The sequence below is a fragment of the Hylobates moloch genome, unplaced genomic scaffold, assembly GCF_009828535.3.
Source record: "Hylobates moloch isolate HMO894 unplaced genomic scaffold, HMol_V3 SCAFFOLD_29, whole genome shotgun sequence".
Taxonomy (NCBI): domain Eukaryota; kingdom Metazoa; phylum Chordata; class Mammalia; order Primates; family Hylobatidae; genus Hylobates; species Hylobates moloch.
Genome location: NW_026652304.1, coordinates 3,426,415 through 3,450,616, shown reverse-complemented (window position 1 = coordinate 3,450,616; position 24,202 = coordinate 3,426,415). Strand labels below are relative to the sequence as shown.

Here is a 24,202-nt window from a genome sequence, read left to right as displayed (position 1 = left end):
GGGAGAAGGGCCTTTCGGAGGTGATTATGTCCTGAGGGTGTAGCACTCGTGAATGGGATTCGTGTCCTTATAAAAGACACAAGAGAGCTCTCTTTCTCTGCACTCCATCATGGGAGAACACATTGAGAAGTTAGCCATCTGCAAACCAGGAAGCTGACTATCACCAGACATAGGATCTGTGGTACCTTGATCTTGAACTTCCCAGCTTCCAGAATGGTGAGAAATGTATTTCTGTTGTTTAAACCACCAGTCTGTGGTAGTCTGTTAAAGCAGCCCAAACTGACTAAGACAGGAGACCTTGTATGTTTGGCTCTATATAGATTCTAGTGAGTATGTTCTAATATTAGGTAGAGCCTTTCTGTCTTGCTCACTATACTCCATCTGCATTTCCTGGCAATGGCCCCTGTGCTGTAAATATTCAATAAATGTCAACTGGTTGGTGCACAGGTCTGAACTTGCCTTTAGGCAAGAGTTTTAAAATATCTGGGCTCCCAGTCCAAGAAAAGATACTCAGATTTTGTGTTAGAGAAGACTTGACTTGCCTAGTTAATTACATTTCTTCTCTAGGCCCAAATATGTTTCTGGACCAGTTCTGCTGGCTAAAGTCCTTGGGGAAGGCTGGTTGACCTCAGATTGTCTAGTTGGCAGTAATGAATCTATTTAACCATCCAGCCAGTCACGTAATAAATATCTTTTATGGGCCTACTATGTGGCAGGCATAAAGTAGAACTAAAATAATAGGATTATTTCCGGAGTTTCTATTTTTAATATTAGAACATTTGTTGTTTCTTTCTTTACAAGTTAAACACTCAGTGCAAGGAGGGTAATTTTGAGAATTTTCCTCTATTTCTGGGGTAGCTTTATTGTTCTATTATAGTTATTTAAAATTTTTGTGTGTGACAGCCTAGATAAACAGGCAACAGGCCTAAGAATTAGAACTTTTATGTTGCTATCAGACTATTTTCAAACAAAACCCTACAAAGAAAAAGAGATGAAAATAAATGTGAAGTGCAGTATTTCACATGGTGAATTCAGCGAGAAGTTAAGTACTTTTCTCATTTTCAAAATTTAGTGCCAGACCAAAGACCAAGTTTAGAAAAATAGAGGAATGCATTTTCAGGAGGTTGGTGTGGACTCTGGATGTGCCAGTCAGTGCCAGTACACCAGATCGCATTGTGAGTGGGCCACGTGCCATATACCATGTGTCATATGCTGCATACCGCTCTTCTTCTTCTTCTTCTTTTTTTTTTTTGAGATGGAGTCTGAGTCTCGCTCTGTTGTCCAGGCTGGAGTGCAGTGACACTATCTCGGCTCACTGCAAGCTCTGCCTCCCGGGTTCACGCCATTCTCCAGCCTCAGCCTCCCGAGTAGCTGGGATTACAGGTGCCTGCTACCACGCCCAGCTAATTTTTTGTATTTTTAGTAGGGATGGGGTTTCACCGTGTTAGCCAGGATGGTCTCGATCTCCTGACCTCGTGATCCACCTGCCTCGGCCTCCCAAAGTGCTGGGATTACAGGCCTGAGCCACCGTGCCCAGCCAAATGCTGCTCTTCTTGGTAACTGCCCTCTGGGGAACAAAAGAGCCCTAGAGGCTTCTCCCATGGTGCCATCTTGCTTGGTGACACCAGGGTCTGGGGTTATGTCCTAGGGTCTCTTTGTTCCTCCTTTCCTCTGGGGATGTGAACAAAGAGGGGCAGGGGACGAGCAGATCCCCAAACGGGCCAGCTCCAGGCAGTAGCTGTTGGAAAATGGGGCTTCCTCCGCCAGCACTTATTGTCCACCACTGCCCATGTCTGGTGGCTGCAGTTTGAGCTGCTCTGAAGCCTTTTGAGGCCACTGGGAGAGGCAGCCTTGTAGCTGGCCCGCCTCAGGAGGCGGAAGCAGATTGCTAAGGGAACAGGGCGGCTGGTGCTTGTGAATGTTACTTCCGTGATGGGACTGTGATTCTCTTTCTTATTTAGTTAATAACATGTCCAATTTCATTTTCAGCTTGTCTCAGGTGAATATTTTATATATTTAGTGAAACCTCACCAACCTTGAAGTCATGAATTTTTTAACTCCAGTCATTTGGAACCGAGTGAAGGAACCTAAAGGAAAGCAGAAAGAGGCCAGGCGCTGTGGCTCACGTCTGTAATCCTAGCACTTTGGGAGGCCGAGGTGGGCGAATCCCTTGAGGTCAGAAGTTCAAAAACAGCCTGGCCAACATGGTGAAACCTCATCTCTACTAAAAATACAAACATTAGGCCGGGCGCGGTGGCTCACGTCTGTAATCCTAGCACTTTGGGAGGCTGAGGTGGGCGAATCCCTTGAGGTCAGAAGTTCAAAAACAGCCTGGCCAACTTGGTGAAACCTCATCTCTACTAAAAATACAAACATTAGGCCGGGTGCAGTGGCTTACGCCTGTAATCCCAGCACTTTGGGAGGCCAAGGCGGGCGGATCACTTGAGGTCAGGAGTTTGAGACCAGCCTGGCCAACATGGTGAAACCTTGTCTCTACTAAAAATACAAAAAAATTAGCTGGGCATGGTGGCACACACCTGTAATCCCAGCTACTCAGGAGGCTGAGGCAGGAGAATCGCTTGAACTCAGGAGGCAGAGGTTGAGGTGAGCCGAGATCGCGCCACTGCACTCCAGCCTGGGTGACAGAGCAAGACTCTGTCTCGAAAAAAAAAAAAAAATAAACAGAAAGCGTAGCTTTGAGACCCTAAAGAGATATGATATTTTGGGGTATGCTGGGGTATGTTCTTGATTTATTACAGAGGTCCTTGGGCTTCCACGTAGAGCTTCTGTGCCCTTACTTTAGCCACATTTCTAACAAGTTTGGTTTTCTACTTTTTTAGTTCACTAGATTTAGAAGCAACAAACTAGGCTGCTAGGTATACGTTCTGGGAGAACATCTAGAAGTGACAGCTGACAGCCTGACAGTAAGGGAGGAGACAGAGCATCTATAAAAAGCTCACAAGACCCGAGCCGTCTTATACACTGTATAAGGCAAAAAGCCTAGAGCGTGTCCCGAGAGGCAGTGTGGCAGGACGCCTGGCCGCAGGAGTGACCTGAGCCATTCAGACCCCAAAGGCAGGCACACGAGGAATCCCTTTAGAGAGATTTGAAGAAAAATAGTTGAATCCTAGTTATCTGAAATAATTTACATATATAGAACCCTTGTTTTCCTTGGGATACTAAACACATAAAATAACTCCCCCTTTCTCTCCATGTCTCCCTTCTCCCCTTCTCTCCTCCCCTCTTTCTCTCCTTCTCTCCTCCCCTATTTCCCTCCTTCTCTCCTCCCCTATTTCTCTCCTTCTCTCCTCCCCTATTTCTCTCCTTCTCTCCTCCCCTTTCTCCTTCTCCTCTTTCTCTCCTCCTTCTTCCCTCTTTTCTCCCCTTCTCTCCTCCCCTCCTCCGCTTTCTCTCCTTCCCTCTTTCTCCCCTTCTCTCCTCCCCTCTTTTTCTCCTTCTCTCCTTCCCTCTTCCTCTCCCCCTTGCTTGCTTTCCTCCCACCCTTTCTGCGGCCCCTCCCCTCCCCTCCCGACTCTCCTCTCCCCCACTCCTCCCCCACCTTGCTCTCTCCCTTTCCATTTTCACTTCCCCTTTTACTTTCCTCTCCCTTACTCCTCCCTAACACAATACAGTGTCCCTTTTTTTTTTCTTTGAGGTTCACAAATAGGCAGTGAGTTGCTGGTGAAAGTTTAACAACTGGCTCTTATGAGACAAAAAAATCCCTTGATTCGGCAGGGCGCGGTGGCTCACGCCTGTAATCCCAGCACTTTGGGAGGCTGAGGCGGGCCGATCACGAGGTCAGGAGATCAGACCATCCTGGCTAACACGGTGAAACCCCGTCTCTACTGAAAATACAAAAAATTAGCCGAGCGCGGTGGTGGGCGCCTGTAGTCCCAGCTACTCAGGAGGCTGAGGCAGGAGAATGGCATGAACCCAGGAGGCGGAGCTTGCAGTGAGCGGAGATCGCGCCCCTGCACTCTAGCCTGGGCGGCAGAGCGAGACTCCGTCTCAAAAAAACAAATGAACAAACAAACAAAAAAATTCCCTTGATTCACAGCAGCCCAGTTTCCTTAGTGTACGTCCCCGCCATGGTTGATTTCAGGTGACCATTGTGAAGTCCCTGGGGAGGAGCAGGGACAAGTACTTCCTCCATACAGATGCAGGAGATGGAAGTAATCTTAAGGGCATAAGAATAGGAAGATGTCATCAAATAATTAGAAAGTCATGTTTTGAGTATTTACAACTTTATTATACAATTACTCTTCTTATACAATTATGTAATTTTATTTAAAAATTTGGTAACATTTAACTCAATATATCAAAAATATTATTTTAACATATGATTGATATAAAATTATTATTATTATTTGAGACAGAGTCTCACTCTGTAGCCCAAGCTGGAGTGCAGTGGTGCGATCTTGGCTCACTGCAACATCTGCCTCCGGGGCTCAAGTGATTCTCCTGCCTCAGCCTCCCAAGTAGCTGGGACTATTGGCTCGCACCACCATGCCCAGCTAATTTTTTGTACTTTAGTAGAAATGGGGTTTCACCATCTTGCCCAGGGTGGTCTCGAACTCCTGAGCTCAGGTGATCCACCCATCGTGGCCTCCCAAAGTGCTGGGATTACAGGCGTGAGCCACCGTGCCCAGCCTCAATATAAAATTATCAGTAAGATATTTTACACTCCTTAAAAATATATAACCTTCCATTGTAGTTAGAGGTGATCCTATGATAAATTTTGACCAGTGAAATGAATTCACTGCATGGAGTTTCTGAATAATAATTTAATGGTAACTGATTCCGTTGTCATGGGAAGCTTGTCTTTTTCTTTACTTCCTGAAATGTAAGTAGAAGAGGAAAAAAAAATTAAAAATAGAAACAATAAAATAAGAACTTACCTATGACGTCTTTGAACTGTTGAACAAATGCCAATATCCAACTATGTTGGACTTCTCTGTATATGGCAGAAAAAAAATCATATTTAGTCTCCGAACTGCTGTTAAAAGGTTGTTGTTGTTGTTACATGCAGCTAAACCAAATGGTTGAGTAAAAAAGAAGGTGTCAAAAGCAGAGACCTGCATAAGGTGAAGGCACAGGACAAGTGAATTGTGAATGAAGAAAATTCTAGGCTGATGAAATTGAATATGAAAAGGCCGAAGCGGGAAGAAGCTGAAAGTAGAATGAACCAAGGTTTACTAATTACCAGTACCATGCAACAAACTCCCCCACATCTTAGTGGCTTAAGAAATGACTATCATTTATTTTGCTTGCAAATCTGATTTGTGCATCATTTGTTGGGGGTGACTCATCTCTGCCTCATGGGGAATTAATTGATGTGGCAAACTTAGGGCCTGAGTGTGTATTTTCAACATGACTTACTCCGCAGACTGTTGGGGCCATGGGCCATTGTGTCAACTCTTCAGCATACAGGCTTTTCCACGTGCTATTTCGGTTTCCTTGCTGTATGGGGACTGGGCTCTGGAGTAAACATCTCAATATAATCAGGAAGAAGTTGTATTGCTTTTAATGACTTTGCCTTGGAGGTCACATAGTATTGCTTCTGTTCTAGTCACAGTTCTAACAAGGCTTCAAGGAAGAGGAACATAGATTTTACCTTCTGATGGGAGGAAAGTCAAGTGAGATCACCTTGTGAGGAAGGGAAGTGGATCGGGAAATAGTGTTGAAGCCAGTTTTGGAAAATACATTCTGCCACACAAGAAAGAATAAGAAAATATGGGTGATGAGAACTGAATTCAACACATACTTATTACACGTTTGTCATGTGCTAGTTACTTTTTTTTTTTTGAGATGGAATCTCACTCTGTCGCCCAGGCTGGAGTGCAGTGGCACCATCTCGGCTTACTGCAAGCTCCCTCTCCCAGGTTCACACCATTCTTCTGCCTCAGGCTCCCGAGTAGCTGGGACTACAGGAGACCGCCACCACGCCCGGCTAATTTTTTTTTTTGCCTTTTTAGTAGAGACGGGGTTTCAACATGTTAGCCAGGATGGTCTTGATCTCCTGACCTCGTGATCTGCCCACCTTGGCCTCCCAAAGTGTTGAGATTACAGGCGTGAGCCACCGCACCCGGCTGCTAGTTACCTGTTAAGCACCTGTGATATAGAAGTAGATCAAAGAGACAAAAATCACTTCCCTTCCTTGTGGGTTTTACATTCTAGGGAAATGAGAGAGAAGAGTGATAGGTGATGAGGTTAGAAGAAACAGACAGAGCCTTGTAGGTTACAGTACAACTCTTTTTTTTTTCAATGGTAAGGAATTTGAATTTTGTTTCCAAGTATGATAGTTTTATGCAGGGAAGTGATATGGTCTTATTATTTTTTATGACTATAAAAGTTAACTTTTATTTAACATTTTTTTCAAAATACATTAAAAAAAATTTAAATCTGTTTTTTAGAGCAGTTTTAGATTCACAGTAAAATTGAGAGGTAGGTACCTTTCCTATGTACTCTCTGCCCAGTCCTCCAAAACAGCCTCCCCACCAACTCCCCCCGCATGACCCTCCATTGGAGCGGTACATTTGTCACAATCGATGAATCTACGTTGACACACCATTATCACCCAGAGTGCATAGTTTACATGAGGGTCCACTCAAGGTGTTGTACCTTCCATGGGTTTGGACAAATGTGTAATGACATGTATCTACCATGGTAGTTTACAGAGGAGTTCCACTCACCTGAACATTCTCTCGTTATTGTGTTTGACAGCTGGCTTATAAAATTCCTGAAAATTTAACAGTGGTCTCTAGTGAGCTGGTACAAGCCAGCTCCATCCAGCACACCATTGCACATACCTGATATCTTATAGTTGAGGGATTCTCTGTAATTTTGTTTGAGCATAACAACAATCTAAACTCTATTATAAGGAGAATCCCAGAAGCTCATATTTAAAAGAGACCCGAGAGATCTTCTGTCCTGACCTCTCTGCCTGACATACCGATTCCATCTATAGCGTCGTAAAAGGATCTTTCAGGGCCACTGCTGCTCAGATTTCTCACGTCTCCACACAGAATCCGTGATTGATGCACACATTTGAAAGTTAAGGGATTTTCTTCAGGCTGCAAACTGGGACTGGAATTTCATCTCTTTCTCTTGTTCTTCTCGAATTTTATTCTCATGCAAACAGCCTGATTTCTGATTTCATAATTTAGCACAAGACATCTTTTATTTAAGTAGGGATGAATTTAAAGATCACAGAACCATGTCATTAAGTAAAATCAACAAACGTTTATCAGCAGTCAGAATTTCTCCCTTTCTTTTTTTCTTTGAGACAGAGTCTTGCTCTCACCCAGGCTGGAGTGCAGGGGTGCAATCTTGGCTCACCACAACCTCTGCCTCGATCTCCTGACCTCATGATCTGCCTGCCTCGGCCTCCCAAAGTGCTGGGATTACAGGCGTGAGCCACCACTCCTGGCCCCTTACATGCTTTATCTTGTTCAGCCTTCAGAATAATGCCGATGCCAGCCAGTACTAGGAATGGAGGCCCGCAGAGGCTTATGGAACTGGCCCATGGTCACTCAGCCAGGACATGGGAGCCCAAGGTGGCAGACCTGAGGCCCTTAGGCACCCTACTGTCTCGTCTCAATTTCCGGATAGCCTCGTGAGTTCTGCTCACGCCATTTCCAGGATCCCCCATCCTCAAAGCTTCCTCTCTCTTAGCCCTGCCCATCCTTCAAAGCCCAACTTGAACCCCATCTCCATGAGGTCTTTTGTTTTAGGCTGAAATCAATTTGCTTGCTCAGCACATCTCCCTCCCCGCCCCCTGACATTTATTAAGGTAGTACTGAAAAATAATAATTATATATACTTGCAGTGTACAGACATGATGTTTTGATAGGTGCATACGTTGTGAAATGATTAAATCAAAATAATTAACATATTCATCACCTCACATACTTACCATTTTCTAAATTGTGAGAACACTTACTAACTTACCCATACTTCTTGGTATTTATAAATCAATTACAAAGAAATGCTATGAGTCTCCCTCTGTCGCCCAGGCTGGAGTGCAGTGGCACGATCTCGGCTCACTGCAAGCTCCGCCTCCTGGGTTCACACCATTGTCCTGCCTCAGCCTCCTGAGTAACTGGGACTACAGGCGACCGCCACCACGCCCAGGTAATCTGTATTTTTAGTAGAGACAGGGTTTCACCATGTTAGCCAGGATGGTCTCGAACTCCTGACCTCGTGATCCGCCCACCTTGGCCTCCCAAAGTGTTGGGATTACAGGCGTGAGCCACCACGCCTGGCCGTGCGTGCATTTTTATCTTCTCAATTCGACTGTAAGCTCCTAGAGGGTAGGAACATTGGCTTATAGTATATTCTGTCCTCTGGAAAGCCTGGCAGATATTCAGTGTTCAATGGTGTGTTTTAAATAAATATAATTTCCTGGAAGATCACTTAATAATAAGTAGTGAAAGCTGGGCACGGTGGCTCATGCCTGTAATCCCAGCACTTTGGGAGGCCGAGGTGGATGGATCACAAGGTCAGGAGTTTGAGATCAGCCTGGCCAATACGGTGAAACGCCATCTCCACTAAAAACACACAAAAAATTAGCTGGTCGTGGTGGTGCATGCCTGTAATCCCAGCTACTCAGGAGGCTGAGACAGGAGAATTGCTTGAACCCGGGAGGCGGAGGTTGCAGTGAGCTGAGATCGCGGCACTGCACTCCAGCCTGGGCGACAGAGGGAGACTCTGTCTCAAAAAAAAAAAAAAAAAAAAAGTAGTGAAGAGGATGTTTCTTTTTTGCTCTCGTATTTGAAACATATGATCAATTGGCTTGAACATTGTTTATGATACCACTATGACATTTAATCCGTGTTGACCAAATAATAAAACCGGAAACAACAATAACAGTCATAGCTCACATAGTGCTTATTATGTGCTGGGCTCTGTCCTAAGGCTTGCCCACGTTAACTCCTTCCATCCTCGTAACTGTGAGGTGGATGCTATTTCTGGTCCCATTGTAGCGATGGAACCAGGCAGGAAGAAGTCCGTGAACTTGCTGAGAGCCGTGGGAAGGTGGTGGAGTTGGAAGGCCCCTCTGAGCTGGGTCTCTTGGATCTGCTTCAGTGGGATCTCTCAGCAGAGGTGACACATGGCCCAAGCACTTGCCTCTTTGTGTGTGTGAAATTACAGTGGTCATTTACTAAGGACGCAGAGCTTTGATATGTTGAAAATGTTTTTGGGAAAGTGAGTCTGTTAATATTATGAGTCCTTATAAATATTTAACTCCCTGCTCTTTATGACTAGTTAGTAATTTCCTTTGTAAAATATTACTTCAACAATAAAAAGCACAAATAAAAGTGAACTCCTGAGCGTGGGGCTGGTGAGGGCATTTCCAAATGCAAGGAAGTGGCTTTGACATCTCCCTGGTGGTGCCTTGGTCAGCCCAGGTACAGACGGTGGGTAATTACCAGAACTGTTGCTCTGTGTGACTTCCCTCGGCAAAGGCTTAATCATTTGACAGCATCTCACCAAGTGTCATTGGGTAACATAACCCATGGCTCTTGACTGTATGAGGTCACCAGGTATGAGGTTGGTGTTTTTCTCAACAGAACCAGTTAAAATAAAACCTAGATGTCATACCCCAGTCTGGCCTGTTTGGGAAGATGCAGTTTGAACCACAAGCGCAATCTACCTGTGGTGTTTTATAACACTGTTTGCTTGGCCAGTCTTCTTCAGCAGGCCCTGAATATCTTGTACTTCTCTCCCTGGTAACAGGATCTCTAAACTGGCCACACCTGTCATAAGTGACTCTACTAAAGGAGAATTCAGAATTCCACTGGGGACACTTAGAACAGTGAGCTGATGTGATCTTATGTTACTTTCCCTTTCTTGGGGGTTATCCCTTGATTAATTACCTGTCTTTTGGAGAGAGAGTGTTCTTATAATTGGGGTGAACAGGAGGGCCCTAGTGGGTACCACGGGGTGAGGGAGTGTGGGACATTGCAGTAGAACCAGGCAGCACTTGCAGCCAGCCCTACTGGCTATCTGGGCAGGCCAGCCCTGGAGGGATTCCCGTCTTCTCAGCGGGAGTGCCCATGGCTTCCATGAGTTACCAAGCTGGGAATTGCTTCTAACAATCTAGTTGGAGGCGGGGTGCCCATGGTACAATCTGTGTCTGGCTTCCTTGGCAACTAACCTCTTGTCTTGTTTCCTGCTTCCAGTCAATGCCTTTAGGATTAGGCTGAACTTTCCCCTTCATTGTATGTCTCAGCGTCAAAGAGAGGACAGAGAAGGAACATCTTGTTGCTGTCTTACTTGAAATACCAGATAAGTTCAGGGTTCAATAAAGGTGAGACCTTCCTTAGCTTATTTGAAGAAACTGCTGTTACTCTAATTCATGATCTGGGTCTTTCTACTGCTATTTTGGTGGATTTGTGGATTGGCGTCCCTGGACCAGAAGAGTTTTGTTATCATCCTCAAGTATCCACATTCAACCAAATCCCTTTTAGATCACAGAAGTGAGATTTTTTTCCTTTGAGCTGTTACAATGAGTGAGGCCCAGGTAAGGGCAGTGTCCTGCCGTGGCTGCAGGTGTCTGGGTTTGCAGAGGGCCTGAAGGAGTGGCTTCAAACAGGACAATCCTGTTCATCGTGTGGGAGACCCTGTGGGCAAGGAGATGGGTTTTATACAGATGAGGCCACTCAAGGAAGAGGGAGGAGAGATCACGAGGAAGGGCCAGTTATTTAGGGCCGGTCCCACACGCCAGAGATCCGGCCTCCCCCTGTGTGTCTCTCCCTACCTTCTGGCTGCCTGTGTCGTAACTCCACGTCCTGTTTGCTGCCTTCCCCATACCAGAAATCCTAATATCCACGGCTCAGCCTGGCCCTGGTTCCTGAGAGATGTCCTGCTGTGTAGCTCTGTGGCGGATGTTGTAGACACTGAAACGTTCTCTGGGCACAATTCAGCCAGTCTCTGTTGTCAGTGGAAGCAGCACAGATCTTCCCTGCACCGTGTGGCCATTTGAAAACAGGGGTGCACTAGTCAATTCCAAAAAAACTAAGGTAGACTGTGTTTACCTGTTGTTTCTGTGAAAGGATCTGGGGAGAAGAGAGGGAAAAAACGAAGTGATAGTTTCGGAGCCATATATGGGCCTCACTTAATGGAGTGAGTGTTGGGGCCAGGTTTATGTTGGGAAGGGAACTATCTTGGTAGATAAGAAGTGAAAATTCTTGCTGGTGTGACTAAAAGGCTGGGACCTGTCTGTTGACAGCAGAGAAGGCAAGCAAAGGGTCATGTGTAGCGTGTCCTCAGGCCTGGTCTTGGGGCCTGTGGAGCTTCCATGCAGATCTGGTGGTCACAGATAGCCTTACCGTTCCTTTCCCCCTCAGTCCCTCTCTGTCTCTCTCTCCCCGGTAGGGTTCAACATACACATATCTGTGGGCGCAAATACGTGAGCAGCTCTGAGTCAGTCTTCTTTCCCTCATTGTTGTCCCCAGAGTCCCACAATCTTGTGTCCTTCTTGGAAACCAGTTGGATTCAGCACCCTGTGAGGCCTGGGGTTCAACTCAGGACAGCTGTCGGGGAGGCAGGGAGTGGGACCCGGGCCGCTTACTCTGGGCCGGTCCGGACTGCAGCAGAACCCCAGCGACTGTCCCAACAAGAGGCCAGGACAGACCCATCTCCTGAGGCCCCGTCATCAGGCGAGGAAGATGGGCTTCCCTGTGGCATGTGTGTTTTCCCTCGTCACTGTGTGGTTAGTCCCAGCGGGGATATAAATATTGTCCAGCTGCTCACTGGTTAATGTTTTACCTTGCATGAGAATGTGCTGTTCCCGGGCAGCTGTGTGTCATAGTTACAGTCTCCTAGAGGGCTTGTGTGTGTGTCTCCTGGAGCTGCAGCTGGCCCTCACCCCCCATGCAGCCTCCGTGAGGCCTTCGGTGCAGAGCCTTGCCCTTGTGTGTGCCCTCCTACTCCATCTGCATCTTGTCGTCGGTTGCTGGCGCCACCTCAGCAGGGTTTACCGTGACCTTTCTTGGGCCCATCTGGGAGCAATGGTAGTAGGTCTGGACCTAGGGGTCCAGCAGGTCTTTCCCACAATCTAGCTTGTGTAAGAGGCTAGAGGAAACCCTGAGTGCAGGCAGAGGAGCCTGTCACAGAGGCCCCTGGGGACAGTGGACGCTGGCTTTGTGGGCCGACTGAGGAGCAAGACCAGCTGGAGCATGTCAGGGGATGGTGGGTGTGATTGGAGAGGAGGGTGGTCACAGCAGGTGAGGTTGTGTCCCTCTCCTAATATGCAGGGCCAGCCTTTGAAGTTCATTTCTTCAGTTCAGGTAAAGTCAATATGATTGATTTCTAGACCTATAGACCTACGGGAAGTATCTCAACCAAAGAGATGTTTATCTCCAACCTAAGCATAGCTCCAACTATTTTCATTTCTCCCTTTGCTTTTTGGAATCATTAAAGATAAAATTACTCCCAGCCATCACAACTGTCACGATGACATAAAATACTGCATCAGAAATAGTAACGAGGGTCTTTATACTGTTGTTTATTTCATTACTCGGAATGAAAGTGACAGTCTAAGGTGAAGAGAGGGACTTGGTTTGTCTGAAATAGGGAAACATCTAGGTGTAGATTTTCAGATCTCACAGGGGACTAATTTATTCATCTGCAGAGGAGGAAATAAACAGGATCTGTGTAGCTCTTGGATGACCGGCTCAATACACGGATGCTGGAGGTGAATGGAGCTCTCTAGGGAAAGTTCGATGGCTGTACTTGTTTGCTTTCTATACTCTCCCTGTCACTACGAATATGAAAGTGTTTTTTGAAGCTCTGTTCTACTTCCTAAAATACCTTATAATGCATTTCCTTTTGGGAGTAAGGGAGGCCTGTGGTGTCTGCCTGTCCTGAGATTAGAACCAACCTGGGAGGGCCCAGGGGAGACCCAGGGAGGAAGGAGACTGTGGTCGCCAAGCATGGTGACTCATACCTGTAGTCCCAGCACTTTGGGAGGCCAAGTTGGGGGCGCTGCTTGAACCCAGGAGTTCAGTACCGGCTGGGACAACATAGCAAGACCCTGTCTCTATACAAAATAAAAATTTGCCAGGTGTGGTGGTGTTAGCTACTCAGGAGGCTGAGGCAGGAGGATTGCTTGAGTACAAGGGTTCAAGGCTGCAATGAGCTATAATTGCACCACTGCACTCCAGCCTGGGCAGCAGAGTGAGACACCAAGAGAAAGAAAGAAAGAGAGAGAAAGAGAGAAAGAAAGGAGGGAGGGAGGGAGGGTCAGCCACGAAGCCTTTATCTATATAGCGAGGGTAACAGACAGCCTAGGTGTAGAGAGTCCAGATAAGTGTCTAGATTTTTCCACGTTGGCCTATGTTTTTAAATGGAAACGAACTCTGCAGACTTGCCCTTCATTAGAATCTGAATCCCCAAACACCTTTCTCATGTTAAATCTCTGCCATTTGTTCATGGGCTGTTAAAAAAATTGGATAATATCCATGATGGCTCTCTTACACAGGTGACATAAATAACTTTTTTTTTCAAATACAGCTGTGACAAAACTGAACAATTATATCCATGCATAGAATGAGTGAGAAAGACAGGGGTTTGAGTCTCGACTCTGCCACATTACTGACTGTGTGATCTTAGGGAAGTTACTTAGACTCTGTTTTTTGGTTTTCTCATTCGTAAGGTGTGTTTTGGGGAAACAGGTAACAAAAGGGATGTTGTAAGAATTAACTGAGATGGGCCAGGCACGGTGACTCCAGCCTGGAATTCCAGCACTTTGGGAGGCCGAGGGGGATAGATCCCCTGAGGTCAGGAGTTTGAGACCAGCCTGGTCAACATGACAAGACCCTGTCTCTACCAAAACCACAAAAATTAGCCAAGAGTGGTGGCATGCGCCTGTAATCCCAGCTACTCAGGAAGCTGAGGTATGAGAATCACTCGAACCTGGGATCTGAAGGTTGCAGTGAGCCGAGATTGTGCCACTGCACTCCAGCCTGGGTGGCAGAGCGAGACTCCATTTCAAAAAACAAACAAACAAAAAAGAATTAACTGAGATGATCCATACAGTCAAGCATTCAGCATAGTGTCTGGTAGATAGGGTGCACTCAGTGGATGTTAGCTATTATGATATTTGACACAGTATAGTATGGACTGGTACAAGTGTTGGCCTCAGCTCTAGCTGTGTGACTGTGGGCAAATAACCCCCTGAGTCTCAGCTACTTCATCTGTAAGATGGGGATATTAGTTGCATCTGCATGAAAGAGTGGCTATCAGAGCTATACATGGCAGGGCTTGGGGAAAGTAGTTTAATGAAATCTAAGCACTGTAAGATTTAATACTTCCATGTTTCGTCCAGCATTGTATAAGGAACTCTACACAGGGGGGTACACCTCATGAGCTCCTCAGTTTGCCTCCAGTTGTTTTCTCTGATGTCAGTGTTGTCATGGCTGTTCTTGGAAGAGTTATTTTAGGCATGTGTCTTGAGGTCCTTCCTGTGGTCACTTTAGTGGGTGATACAGGAGAGGCAGTCTGTGAAGCTCCCTAAGAGCGTGGCTGGGGTGGGGGCGAGTGAAGCGTGAAAGCCTCAGATTGTGTGACTTTGAAGGGAGCCTGGTGCTGGGTTGTTTGGAGAGATGATTTTTTCTTGCTGAATGATGACCCTGGACTACACCAGCAGGTCTAAGGGGGGCTCTAGACAAAATAAGAGACAATCTGGTACAAATCTGCATAGTTACTGGAAAAATTAGTGTCCACATTCTTCTTACAGTGCATCCAAAATAAAGACAGAGTGTCAAAGTGTAGGCTTATTTGGGTGAGAGAAAGGTAGAGAAACTACAGCTCCTCCCTCAGGTCAGATTTAAATTGAGTGGTTACCAATGTCTTTTTTAAAATGTGAAATTTAGTGGAGCTGCCTTTGGAAGTGTGGTATTTATCCCCCCTTTAGTCTGTCTATCCGTAGTGGCTGGGGGCTTCAGGTTAAGTTGGCATTCTACGAGGTGTTCTTGGTAAGGATTACCTGGCTTGGAGTCTCACTATGTCACCAGGCTGGAGTGCAGTGGCACGATCTCATCTCACTGCAACCTCCACCTCTCGGGCTTAAGATTCTCTTGCCTCAGCCTCCCGAGTAGCTGGGATTACAGGCACACACCACCACACCCAGCTAATCTTTCTTTAGAGGTTATTATTATCCAAGGGTGTTTTTCAGGAAGCTGGTGGACAGTGGTGGGTATTTCTGCTCTGGGATTCAGGTTGTTCTTAGAGGAGAAATTCTAATAATCTGGTAGAACATTAAAAAAAAGTTATTGAATATTTAACTGTTAGCTATCAATGTTCTTTTCTGCTGCCCTGTCTCTTTGCTTACTTTATTTCTTGTTCCCCAGGTAATCTACTTCTCAAATTGCCTCCTTGCACATAATGGTTTTTTAAAAAAATTTTTTGCTGATACCTTAATTAGGAAAAATGTCAGCTCTGCGCTTAGCCTTCTTGTTTCTATACATAGTAAGATGCCTTTGTCCTTCCCCTTAATTGTACCTTGTTGCAGAGCTAAGCTGTGAGGTTTGCTTTGAGTGTGTGAGCCATCTTTTTGACAAACATAGCATACTTTTTGTGTATATGTGTTAAGATCTTTCATTAAATGTGACTTGATTTATGATTTTGAGCTACAACAGGTTTTCTTTTTCATTGCTTCTCAAATTTGCCTTGAAATAGAATTACTTACTGCAGTAAATGATTTGCAGTATGTTTATCCCCTTCTTCTTCGTCCTTAGCAGCTGCTAGTTGAAGTGGGAAATAGGATTCAGTGGTGGAATAAGAATTAGTTTTTTTGGATATGCCAAATTTCAAATTGACTATATAGCTAACTAACTTGTGTGTAAAGGATATTTAAAAACCATAAAACTTAATCTTGTCATTTGACTAAGTTCAGCCATTTTCATGAAATTGGTATGCATTTATAGATTTTCATGTTATGGTCAGCAGAACAGCTTTAGTCTGTGTAGTGGTCATGGGCATGCACTCTGTATCCAGACCTGCCGGGTTTGAATCTGGCCTCCCTATTTCCAAGCTGTGTACCTTGAGGCAAATTATTCAACCTTTCTGTTTTGATTGCCTCAGGCTGCTATAACAAAATACCATCGCCTGGGTAGCTTGAACAATATAGATGTGTTTCTCACAGTTCTGGAGGCTGGGAAGTCCAATTTCAGGATGCCAGTAGATTGGGTGTTTGGTGAGGGCCTACTTTCTGGTTTGCAAATGGCTGTCATCTTGCTGTATCCTCACATGGAAAGATAGAGATCATCCATTCATGAGGCCTCCACTCTCATGGCCTAATAACCTCCCAAAGGTCTCACATCCTAATGTCATCACCATGGGGGTTAGGGCTTCACTGTGTGAATTTTGGGGGACACAAACACTCAGTCCATAGTAGCACTCTCTATTTGCTCAACTGTAAAATGGGGATATAAAGATGTGGACCTACCTTATAAGGTTGTTGTGAAGATTAAATGAGATAATACATGTGAGGTGCACAGTATAGTGGCTGTCACCAAGTAGGTACAATAGCCAGCGGTGCTTTACTTAGTGATGGGGATATGTTCTGAGAAACGCATCCTTAGGTGACTTTGTCGATTTGTGAACATCATAGAATGAATTACACACACCTAGATGGTACAGCCTACGACACACCTAGGTTCTATGGTACAGCCTATTACTCCTAGGCTACAAACCTGTGCAGCATGTGACCGTCCTGAATACTGTAGGCAGTCGTAACACAATAGAAGCATTTGTATATCTAAACACATCTACATACAGAAAAGGTGCAGTAAAAATATGGTATTTTAATCTTATGGGACCACTGTTGTATATGTGGTCCACTGTTGGTGGAAATATTATTATGCTGGAAATCCATAAATATCCACTTGGTACAAATAATACAAATATTCTGTTGTTTTTTAATTCTATCGTTCATGACTGCTATGGCAAATTAGGCTTTTCATATTTGAAGGGGATTTTTTTTTTTTTTAGTGAGTTATCTTGGACTATTAGCAAGCAATTCTGGCTGATGTTAGTCATAAAGTTTACTTGAATTTTCTTTAGTACAGCCATCCCTGAAATTATAAAGAGGAAATGAGTTGGTGAAAATGGGTATGTAAATTCAACTTTATTGCTCCACCTGTACAAAAAGGAAGTAGAATAAAAAATAAACATATTTTGTGTTAGGACTTCAGGGAAATTCAGTGTTCAGAAAAATGCTTCCAAATGTCATGGTACAGAGAAAGTTATTATGAACCTGGTTAACATCTGACTGTGGGTTCTACCAAGTCACCAAACTGGGACATTTTTTGTTTTGTTTTGAGACGGAGTCTCACTCTGTCACCCAGGCTGGAGTGCAATGGTGCGATCTCGGCTCACTGCAACCTCTGCCATACGAGTTCAAGCGATTCTCCTGCCTTAGCCTCCCAAGTAGCTGGGATTACAGGCGCCTGCCCCTGCACCTGGCTAATTTTTTGTATTTTTAGTAGAGATGGGGTTTCACCATCTTGGCCAGGCTGATCTTGAACTCCTGACCTCGTGATCCACCAAGCCTCCCAAAGTGCTGGGATTACAGGTGTGAGCCACCGTGCCTAGCCCAAACTGGAACATTTCTTAAGATGAGCAAGTGAAACAAAAGTTTCAGTGGTTTATGTAGAATCTCATGTTGATGTATATTTATAAGCATGTTTATTTTAAACATCTGAGAGAAACAGCAGAGACTTGCTATGGTGTAACGCTTACTTTCCGACTGTTCACACATTTCCCAAGTTTTAAGGAGTTCCTATTGATGGCAGGTGAGTGATTCTTTTGGGTTTTTGAAGAAGGATTGGTTGTGACAACCCCGTGAGCTAATCAGGCAAGTTGAATGTTATTTTATTCTCTGTCATAGATTCAGAAGTTAATATGTGGGTTCCTTAGCAACTAATTTGCAGGTGTAGTCACACATCCAAGTGCATGTGGAGAACGAGTATCCCAGGTAGGATGTGATGAGAGCATAGGAGGGACTCAGCCTGTGACCAATCACGTCTTTGTGCTTTTAAGGCACAAATGGAGTATGGAGGGGCCGTCTCCATCATACCACCTCCTCTTGCTCCTAGGCGAGCCTGACTTCCCTTGGAAGGGGGTATCCAGCCACCTCCTGGTAGATAGTATCTGGCAGGACAGTCATATACTGCACACGTGTGTGGACTAGGAGCAATAGGCCATACCTTACAGCCTAGGCATGGAGTAGGCTGTACTATCTAGATTGTGTAAGTTCACTCTATGATGTTTGCACAATGACAGAATCACTTATGGATGCATTTCTCAGAATATATCCCTTTTGTCCCCTCCCCCACCCTATCCTCTTCATGGCCATATGGTGTATTTTGTCGTTACTATACCTATATCTTGGAGACAGCACTTTTTAAGCATATTTTGGATTTCTCTCTGCCAAAAATTTGAACAAGTGGCCTCTCTTTTGCCCTCAGTGGGTCCTTACTCCCAGTCTGTCTAGTTTCTCCCCTTGATTGAAAGCCTCCTTGAGGGCAGCCACCGCACAATTTTGTTTACTGTTGTGTCCCAGAGTGTAAGACACAGTGCCTTACACAGGGGCTGGTGCCCAAAAAGATTTGTGAACGGGTTGGTGAATGAATGAAATTATCTATTTGAACAAACCAAAGCTGGACACACATGGGTAGCTGCATAGCCTGGCTGAGATACGCTTGATCATGAAGTTATGGCTTTATTCATCTGTTGGCAGTGGGATTGACTGATTCTCCCTTCACTCCCTCATGCCCATGGTTGGGCAGCCAGGACCTTCTCACCTAAACGTTGGCTTCTGGCTATCACATTTAGTTACAGGTCTTTCCCCCTTTTCGTTCCCGGATGTTATTAACTGTCCTCTATTTCTGATGTAGTAGCATTTTCACTTCCTGCTTTTCAGTTTGGCTGGGTTGCAATGGGTCCATTATTTACTCAACTTCTTGCTGTATCAATTTCCTCATCTATGATATGTCAACAATGGTACTGCCTCTCTTACAGGGTAGTTGTGAGGATGAAGGGGTTAAATGCAGGTGAAACACTTAGAAAAGTGCCTAGCAGTAGTCAGCCTGACACCGACCATATCTCATGAAAGTCACAGAGACCTGCAAGGCCCCTGCAATCTGCCCTTTACTCTTTGCCCTTCCCAGCTACCTCATCGATTTCCTGACTGCTCATCTTGCCACGGGGACCATCCTTGCATTAACCACAGGAATTTCCAGCAACAGTCCACTACCATATTCCTAGCACTGAGCATAGAGTCTGACAGATAATGTGTGTGATTGGAAGATGCTATGTTTCTGCCTACCCTTGCTGCTGGGTGCAGGGCTCAGGGCTCCACAGAGTGAAGGCTACCTCTGCATAATAGTTCTGCAGCCTCACTGTCTGTATTAGGAAGCTGATCATCATTTATCATTCCAGCAAGCAGTGACAAATCAGCTCTGTGTATCCGTAAGGATAGGAGAGGCTATGTTACACTCAGGAGTGACCCAAACTTTCAGTGGCTTAAACCGAGCAAGTCACATTCTCACTCGTGCCGTGTAGCTTATATTGGCTGATGTGGAGTTCTACCCTCACCATCACTCGGGGACCTAGGCTGCTGAGGCTCTGTGTAGACACATGTGGCCATGACTAGCAAGGCAGACAAGGGTCGGGGTGTCACCTATTGGCTCCTAAAGCCTCTACCAGGAAGTGCACACATCACTTTGCGTCAGAGTTCATTGGCCAAAGCAAGTCCCTTAGTCACACCCAACTTCAGAGGGACAGCAAAGCCCAGCCCTACCGTGTTGCTGGAAGGAGGCCACCAGAATATTCGTGCCTGGTCTTCAGTGTCTCCTGTGACCAAGGATGGATTTGCGATAAATGGAGTGGGACCCCACTACTCTCAGGGCTTCTAAACAAGAATGCCCCTTGCCACATCTCCACCCCCAGTTTAGATAATTAATTGTTTTATTTAATCAGGGAGAAAAGACATTAATTCCAGGAAGCTTAGCAAACAGGCTTTTCCTCTTGGTATGGTCTTCAAAAGCCCTCAGGAGCAATTTTCCCATCCACTTTGAAGGATATAATTCCACTGTTTGTCTGAAGAGCAAATGCCCTGCGTAATTTAGAGCTGGGCCTCAGAGGGGAGTGTGTTACCGGACAGTCCCCTCAGCGAACTCAGTTATTCCACTGGGCTTTTGCTGAGCCCTGCCGTGTGTTTGGACTTTATGTGACCTTCAATACTGACTGATCCATAGGCTTGTCATTGCATAGGTGAGCTCCACATTCTGTCAACTAGATTTTGACAATCTGAAGCCGGAAAAGCTTTGGGGAGCAGCGCCTCTGCACGCCGTGTCAGGACCTGGGCTTCCGGGGGTCCAGAGTGGTTGATAAACATCATGGCGGCTCAGAGAGGGAGAAGCCAACCAACAGTGTTTGCTAGAGGCCAAGGTGGGGTCAGGGCCTCAGGTGGGGGATGACCTGAAGCTGGGGACAGCCTGGGCCAGTAGGTGGCCGACTCAAAGACTGAGCACTGAGAGCCTGGGGAAGAAAGCGGGAGAAAATTCAGGAAATGGATACCAGGTGGGGGTGGCTGCTAAGCATGAGGCAAAGCTGGAGAAGTTGCTAGGGTCCAACCAGGAGGACCCTGTGGGCCAAGCCAGGGAGTCACAATTTTCAGCTCAGTGAGGAGCCATGGAAGCAGCGGTGTGGGGTGGTCAGGTTTGACTTTTCTTTTAAGTTATGCTTGACTTAGTCTTTTTTTCTGAGACAGAGTTTCACTCTTGTTGCCCAGGCTGGAGTGCAATGGTGCGATCTTGGCTCACTGCAACCTTCGCCTCCTGGGTTCAAGAGATTCTCCTGCCTCAGCCTCCTGGGTAGCTGGGATTACAGGCACCTGCCACCACGCCCAGCAAATTTTTGTATTTTTAGTAGAGACAAGGTTTCATTCACCATGTTGGCCAGGCTGGTCTTGAACTCCTGACCTCAGGTGATCTGCCCATCTTGGCCTTTCTCTCTCTCTCTCTCTCTGTGTGTGTGTGTGTGTGTGTGTGTGTGTGTGTGTGTGTGTGTGTGTGTGTGTTTGCATGCTTTTAACTTCAACTTTTAAGTTCGGGGTATAAGTGAAGGTTTGTTATATATGTAAACTTTTGTTATGGGAGTTTGTTGTACACATTATTTTGTCACCCAGGTATTAAGCTGAGTACCCGTTAGTTATTTTTTCCTGATCCTCTCCCTCCTCCCACCCTCCACCCTCAAGGCCCCTGTGTGTGTTGTTCTCCTCTATGTGTCCATGTGTTCTCATCATTTAGCTTCTACTTTTGAGAATGTGTGGTATTTGGTTTTCTGTTCTTGCATTAGTTTGCTAAGGATAATGGCCTCCAACTTCATCCATGTTCCTGCAGAGGACATGATCTCTTTATTTTTATGGCTGCGTAGTATTCTATGGTGTATATGTACCAACTTTTCTTTATCCAGTCTATCATTAATGGGCATTCAGGTTGATTCCGTGTCTTTGCTATTGTGAATAGTGCTGCAGTGAACATACCTGTGCACTGTCTTTATAATAGAATGATTTATATTTTTTGACTACAGGATCTTGACAAGATTTACATTCCTTGATCACAGTTAAGCAGTACTTGACTTAGTCATTGTGTTTTATTTTTTACATGCTTTACTTCTTGGCATGATTTGTATTTCTACAACTGATTTGTTTTCACAATATTTGTTTTAATCCCAAAGATATATGTTACACCAAATAACCACATCACATTTAATCTGATCCTTTTCCATGTTTTTTCACTCACATAGAAGACTCAACAATGTGAAAAAACTGAAGTAGAATATTATATTCTAACATAGTTTTAGTCACTGTTGGAGAAAGTTCTGTTTATTATCAGGGTTTCTTTATTTTATTAGGTGGTTGTTCTAATTTGTTGTTTTGTCCAAATTTAACTTTGTATTTATGTGCTTAAAACATTAAGGATCTCTAATTTAGAACAGATTAGTCTTCTAGATTAATTAGTCTTCTTCTAGATTTGCCGGTTTGATGGTGAAATAATGTATTTTCATGAATCTTCTTTTGGTACTAGCTTAATTAAATGATCAGACAAATGTTTATACAACACATTCTAAAATCATACATTTTGTTCAGAAGAGGTCGAAGGTGAATTGGAATTTTAAAAAGACCGCTCTGTGCTTAGAGCATGCCTTCCTGATGGGCGGGTCCTGCAGAAGATTGATCGGTGTGAGAACAGAAGAACAGAAATTACCTTCTTTTTTCTTTTATTGAGACGGAGTCTCGCTCTGTCGCCCAGGCTGGAGTGCAGTGGAGTGATCTTGGCCCACTGCAAGCTCTGCCTCCGGGGTTCATGCCATTCTCCTGCCTCAGCCTCCTGAGTAACTGGGACTACAGGTGCCCACCACGCCCGGCTAATTTTTTGTGTTTTTAGTAGAGACAGGTTTTCACCGTGTTAGCCAGGATGGTCTTGATCTCCTGACTTCATGATCCACCCACCTAGGCCTCCCAAAGTGCTGGGATTATAGGTGTGAGCCACTGCGCCCGGCTAGGAATTACCTTCTTATGGGACATTTTTTCTTACAGGATTTTTTATTTATTATTATTTATTTATTTATTTATTTATTTATTTAGACAGAGTCTTGCACGAACTCGGCTCACTGCAACCTCTGCCTCCCAGGTTCAAGCAATTCTCCTGCCTCAGCCTCCTGAGTAGCTGGGATCACAGGCACGTGCCACCATGCCCGGCTAATTTTTGTATTTTTAGTAGAGACAGGGTTTTGCCATGTTGGTCGGGCTGGTCTCAAACTCCCGACCTCAGGTGATCTGCCCTCCTCAGCATCCCAAAGTGCTGGGATTAGAGGCATGAGACACCGCACCTGGCCCTTACAGGATGTTGTAATTAACCTTTGTTCACTCACTAAATTCCTCCTTCTTGTAAGTTCTTTTTTCTGGACGGCACTGAGATCAATCCGTGAGGGTCTGTGTACTCCCTTCTTCTCGAAAGCACCAGGTGAACAGTGATGCATTTAAACTATTTGATGGCACTCTCCACCCCTCACACCCCATTTCTTAATCTATTTCTGTTGACACAGTGCCACCCCAGACAGGGATCCTAATGCAATAGAGCAGATGTTAGTGTTCCTTCATGACTTGCCCTACGTTCTAGTCCCATTTCTCAGGGCCGCTGTTATTGGATTTGGGCGAGAGTCTAGCCTCTTGATTGGATAAGGAAGACACCTGGCTATCCTTGATTGCATTTGGAAAACATTCTGCCTTTTTTTTGGTGGAAGATTGAGAAATACTCTAGTCTCATCTTCAATATAGTATTAAGTCATCTTTTATGTTGGAGGCTTTCTGTTGATGGCTAAACTCATCATTTTGATATTGATTGCTTTTGCTTTTCTTTCAGTAGGGAACATTTCTGACTTTATATTCTAGGATTGCTCCCATTTGAAACCTTCGAAACCTTTCTTCAGACTGATATAGAGTGCTTTATTATCAAGCACACCTCTGGATAAAACTGTGGATTCCTTGGCACCAACAGCCACGGTTGGGAATCTTGACCCTGAGTAGTTCTAACTGAATCCAGCAGCTTCTACTCACCTTTCTGTTCTTTTAAATGAGTCACATAAATCTGTCCTTCAACCCCCCAACACAGAACCCCTCCAGGCATCTACAGGAAGGTGAAAGCTGATCGTCACCCTTCAGCAAGGCTTTCTTAGGTGCATAGCCTGCCCTTGATTCCAACTTGTAAGTTAAAGGTAAGAAAAGGATGGTTTTGGCCAAATTCTCCCTTGATGCCTGACCCAGGGCAAGCCATGTCACCTTTCTTATCCTTCTACATGCCATATTTTGAGGTTCTTAGTCTCATGGCTTAAAATGCTGTCTATATACTGGTGAATCACGAATGTGTATCTCTAGCCTGGACCCGTTTATGAAACTTTATTCTTATATCTCCAACTTCCTCTTCAACGTCTCCACCTGAACACTTAGTAAGAAGCTCAGCCTCAGTATGCCCAAAGCCCAGCCCCTGATCTTCAACCCCACTTTTCTCCACGGCGCTTCCTCCCCACTTTATGCATGTTAGGAATGGCAACTTTATCCTAACAGTTGCTCAAGGCAGAAACCTTAAAGTCATCCTAGATCTCTGTATTTTGCCTTCTTCTTCTTTTT

The 24,202-nt window shown here is 45.1% G+C and overlaps 1 protein-coding gene across 1 annotated transcript in view; it reads left to right on the top strand.

The window, feature by feature from the left end:
• The window catches only part of LOC116463229 (protein phosphatase 1 regulatory subunit 14C), a 103,955-nt gene that overhangs the window by 22,322 nt on the left and 57,431 nt on the right, over positions 1 to 24,202 (top strand). The gene's annotated exons all lie outside the window — the stretch shown is intronic.